A 4873-nucleotide genomic window follows, 5' to 3' on the forward strand; every position below is an offset into this window, starting at 1 on the left:
CTATATATTCTTCCTTCTTCATTCACAGATGTTTCTGAAGAATCACCACGAGAGATTTCCTGAAAACAAGGAAACTGGGAAAACAGAGACCAAAGTAAATCCAACCCAGAACAGCTCAACGGGAACAGGCTGGAACAGAGTAAATGAGCTGAAGAGAAATTAACAATTATCATTTACATACAAGTAGCCAATCCACAGCTGACCATTCTAACAGGCAGACTAGATCCATCCAAGGTTCCAAAGTTAGGCTTGTAGACTTTCTCTCAAATGGCAGCTGGAAGTTTCAAACTATCAACCTTCTAGTTAGCAGTCATGTTCTTATCCATTTGCACTGCTTATAGGCCTCCTTCTTCCAACCAAAGAACACCTAAAATGTGTATTTAAATTCTTCCCTCTCTAAGGGTGAAACCCATAAGCTCACTCAAAGCAGCAGTCTGTATATCTAAAGGCAGTTTCATTAGCTATGAAAGAATAAAGCTAATGAATGTTTTTAAAAACAAAAAAGCTAATGAACCACAGGATGTTCAAGTTGAAAAATGCCTACATGGAGTTGGATTTAAATCCCCGATTTTCCTAGTGCCTAAGAAGAAATTTGTGGAATCCACTTAGCTATGTTCAAATGTCTGATGTTTGAGGACAAGAAAAGGAAAAGAAGAGAAATGTATTCCAATCAAAAAAGATTTTTTTTTCAAGCTTCTCTGTATCTTTATTGAAAATTATCAGGAAGTAAATCACAAAGAGAAGTCAATGCAAATGAAGCCAAGCTCTTTCTATTGGAAACCTTCTGCTTGACTCAGGAAGGAGGGGTTCACAAATTCAAGAATTTGGTTTAGCCTTAACTATTAACCTTGATGCCACAGGGTGAACTCTAGCTCAGGAAGTAACACTCCCTCTGTAGGGGGCCCCTTGCTGTCTTTTGCAGGGAACAAACAGCTCATTTTCTAGGATCTGCCACAAGAGAAATCCTAACTTATAAATCTGTAATTCCTTCAATTCCTGAACAAGGGTTTTCATATAATATTTGGTATAAAGTTTGGCTTCCCATACCCATGAACATAAGAAAGGGAGGGTATGGGAACCCTTACAGGAAAGTAAAGGAAACCTTAGTAAGAGTCTTGATTTACTGCAGCCCTCAAGGTTCTGTCTCAAAGGCAAGGGGAAGGGACACTTGTCACCTGTTGGGTGTCTACTCTAGTCAACTGCCTGACTGCCTCAGGCCTCCAGAAGCTTCCCCAGGAAGCGCAGGTTGAGGATCTTCAGCTGGTCATCAAGGTCCATCTGGACAATGCCTTCTTTGCCATCTATGCTCAGCAGGAGGCCTATGGCTTCCTGGTCCTCACCCAAGATGACCTTCACCTTGTTGTTCTTAGTAGGGGTGACGGGCTCCAGGTGCTCACTGGAGATGCTGACAACCTTCTCCCTATCTTTCAGGTACACGGAACACATGCCTCCTGTGACACTACGGATGACGCCAGTATGTCAGACCACTTGGGTATCCAGGTATGTGTCCCGCACCTTCACCTGGATATCAGTAGTCACCCAATCACTGGAGTTCTGCTCAATGCCTGGGCCTGGTGTATGAGGGTTGTAACCACCAGGGGACGGGGCGCCCGGTGTCATCGGACTGTAACCAAGAGGGCTCGGACTAGGGCTAGCCTGATAGGCCACGGGTGAGGGCGTAGGGTGGTAGCTGGCAGGAGAGTGGGTGTTCTGGTAGCCTGCTGGGCTTGGCGCCACCTGGTGGTAGCTCTGGGGACTGGGCCTAGGTTGGTAGAAGCCTTGTGGGGAGGGAGCTGCATAGGGTGAGAACTGGTCTGTGTTGTACATAGCTGGTGTACCTGGTGTCTGCGGGTTGTACTGTGGGTTGACTTGTGGGGATGAGGGATCAGGATAGCCAGGGGTTGGGGGTTCCCCCCCATAAGCCTGTGGCGATGGGGTGGGCTCATAGTCAAAGGCATACTCACACTCTTCCTCATTCCGCGTTGGGATCCCAGGCCCCAGTCAGGGCAGGTGTGCGGCTGCCATCATGCAGGGGTGTTTGTGAGCCACGTGGGGTGCGGCTTCCATCCTGGAGAGGCGTCTGTGGGCCATACATAGGCGTGCGCGGGCCCGACCCATACATGGGTGTGTGGGACCCATACATGGGTGTGTGGGACCCATACATGGGTGTCCGCCCATAGGTTGAGGTCATGCCGCCTGGGCGCCGTGAACCCATGGTGGTGAGGCGCTGGCGGTCCACGGAGATGGTCTGGCAGGTGGAGTGCAGCTCCACTCGGGCCGTGGACTCAGTGGTGGCCTTCACTACACCAATATAGCCTTTGTAGGGTCCTTGGGAAATGCGCACGGTTTGGCCAGTAAGTTCATTGTCTCCCCGACCACGGCCCCGGCTCACGCCGCGGCCAAAGCCAACTCGACCTCCAGCCCTGGGGTGCATGGGGCTGCTGTTCTGGAGTGGCATCGGGGTAATGCCAGCCACAGTGAAGTTGGTCACATCCTGTGGCTTTGAGCCCCCTTCCAGCAGCAGGTGGCCGGTCTTGCAGACAAACATGCCCCCATTCTCCTCCAGTTTCCTGCCACGCAGGAAGGCGAATCTGCAGAAGATATAGCGAATCTCTCCCTTCTGGCCCGAGTGGGGCCCGTCGATGACTCTGACGATGTCTTTCACACGGATATAGTTCTTTTCTGAGTCTAGTGCCACCGCAAACCGGTTGTCCTTTTTCCGGGTCACAGCCTGGTGCCTCACAATCTCTACATTCCCATACATGTTCAGTACCTGGAATGTCTCCCGCTGCAGCTGAACAATGACGCCCACAGTCTCAGAGTCCAACTGAACCAGCTCACCCAACTCGTGCTGGCCCCCCACATCCACACCAGATGCTGTCCCTGAGCAGAGCTGTAGGTCCCGTGGGAGCACCTTCAACTCGTGCATAGTGAGATCAGAGAAGAGGATGACAAAGTTCTCCTCCACCCGCACAATGAAGCCTGTGTCACCTTCGAATCGGCCAGCAATCACCTTCACATGGTCGCCCATCTTGAAATATTTCCGAAGTTCCTGGGCAGGGAACTCCAGCATATCCTTGAGGTCCTCGTGCTTGGGCATGATGGTGATCTTATCGCCATCCACACTGAGGACCTTGCCCTGCAGATTGATGAGTTCACCTTCGCACACCTCCACATTGTCCCCTAGCTGGAAGTTGTGATCCAGCTCCTTCCCTGTTCCCTCAGTCACCACTTCCAGGTCAATCCCCTCTAGCTGGTCCTCAAATTTCTCCAACTCGGAGAGTGTGGGCTTCACACCCTCGGTAATCACAGCAGACATGGCAAAACTCTTGAACAGAAAACCCTTCTGGCTGTAACGGTTCCCCTCAAAGATGAGAAAGTCACCATCAGACCCAACATCGCCCCCCAGAGACCTGATCTTCTCTGCATCAAAGAGCCTCTGTGGTGGCCGTCTGAACTTCTTTCTTTTGGCAAAACAGTCTTTCAAGCTCATGCCGGCCTTGATGCGGTCGTAATCAATGCGCGGGATCATCTTCAGGGAAACGGTGTTCTGCCTGGGCTCCACATAGTCCACCTGTGCAGTGTCATCCTTATAGATGCCCCGCTTGAGGCGGACCCAGGACTTGGGCTTCAGGTCGGCCACCTTCTTCACCACTTTGAGTACATCTGTCATCTCCTTAATGGGCACCACCTGCTGGTTCCAGTAGCCGACCCGCAGGTTGCCCACACCCTCAATGGCCTGCTTCACGTGGGCCTGCTTATAGGCCTCCACATAGATGTAGCCCTTCACGTGCTCTGGGGCCACCACTGACTTAATCTGCAGGGGCGTGTCTGTGAACTGATAGGCGATGAACTTGCGCATTAAGGAAATGGCTGTGGCCCGTTCCTCCCCTATCTTACACTTGACAATCCACAGGTTGGGGTCTTTGACTCCTGGAAGCAGCTGCTGCTGAGTGATGTCATCCGAGAGCTCATCAGATCCACTGTACACCGTTTCTCCCAGCGAGGTCTTGGCATATTTCTTCATGTAATATTCACCTAGTTCTTCTTCCCGCTGGTCCCTCCAGAGGTTCTGCAGGCGGCGAGCCCCAGAAGGGTCTTCATCCAGAACAACATTATCAATATTGGAGGCTTCAATCTCTTCTTTCTCTAGGATGTCCTCCACTCCGTCTTCCCATTGGTCCTCGTCCTCATACTCATCATCTACCTCGGCCTCATCCAGGATGGAGCCTCCATGGCGGGGTTTCTTGGGGGGGTCGGTCATCATCTTCCTCCTCCTCCTCTTCATCATATTCCTCCTCCTCTTCATCATATTCCTCCTCCTCTTCTTCCTCCTCCTCTGGCTCTTCCTCCTTCTCACTGCCTGCTGTACTCCGTCGTTCCTCCTCTACCTCAGCCTCTTCGCCATGGCTGCTGCGCTCTCTGTCCTCCTCCTCAGAGAAGTTACTGTCCTCGCCATCTGACATCTTCTGCTCCTGCAGGGAAGATGGTTGCTTCAGAAGGTCCCAAAATGTCTAGCACCATCCTAAATCCTGCCTCACCAGCCCCGCACAGCTGCCTTCCGAACCAGCTCTCCAATCAAAATTTGAGTCAAAAGCATTTCCTAAATAGCCAACTATTTTTTTTTGCCTAACAGTTATACACTTAAAATTAATCATCTCCAAATACCACAATGTGACATGAAATATATAATCTGTCCTTATACAAACTACTATCAAGTAAGGAATGAAAAGGCACATTTTAAAGGCATCAAGATCAGAAACCAGATTAGATTTTAAAAGGTCTCTGCCAAAAAAACAACCTATATCATCCCATTTACTTGATTTCATTTGAAACAAAGATTTTCTCTTTAAAAACTCAGGATCTGATTTCT

General features: G+C 50.2%; 1 pseudogene; it reads right to left on the reverse strand.

Annotated features, from left to right (window-relative positions):
- Positions 1–1212: 1212 nt before the first annotated feature.
- LOC102853727 lies at positions 1213–4466 on the reverse strand (annotated as a pseudogene).
- Between the last annotated feature and the right edge of the window lie 407 nt (positions 4467–4873).

This window comes from Elephantulus edwardii, unplaced genomic scaffold, assembly GCF_000299155.1.
Source record: "Elephantulus edwardii isolate Elephantulus edwardi_28Jun2011 unplaced genomic scaffold, EleEdw1.0 scaffold00063, whole genome shotgun sequence".
NCBI lineage: Eukaryota > Metazoa > Chordata > Mammalia > Macroscelidea > Macroscelididae > Elephantulus > Elephantulus edwardii.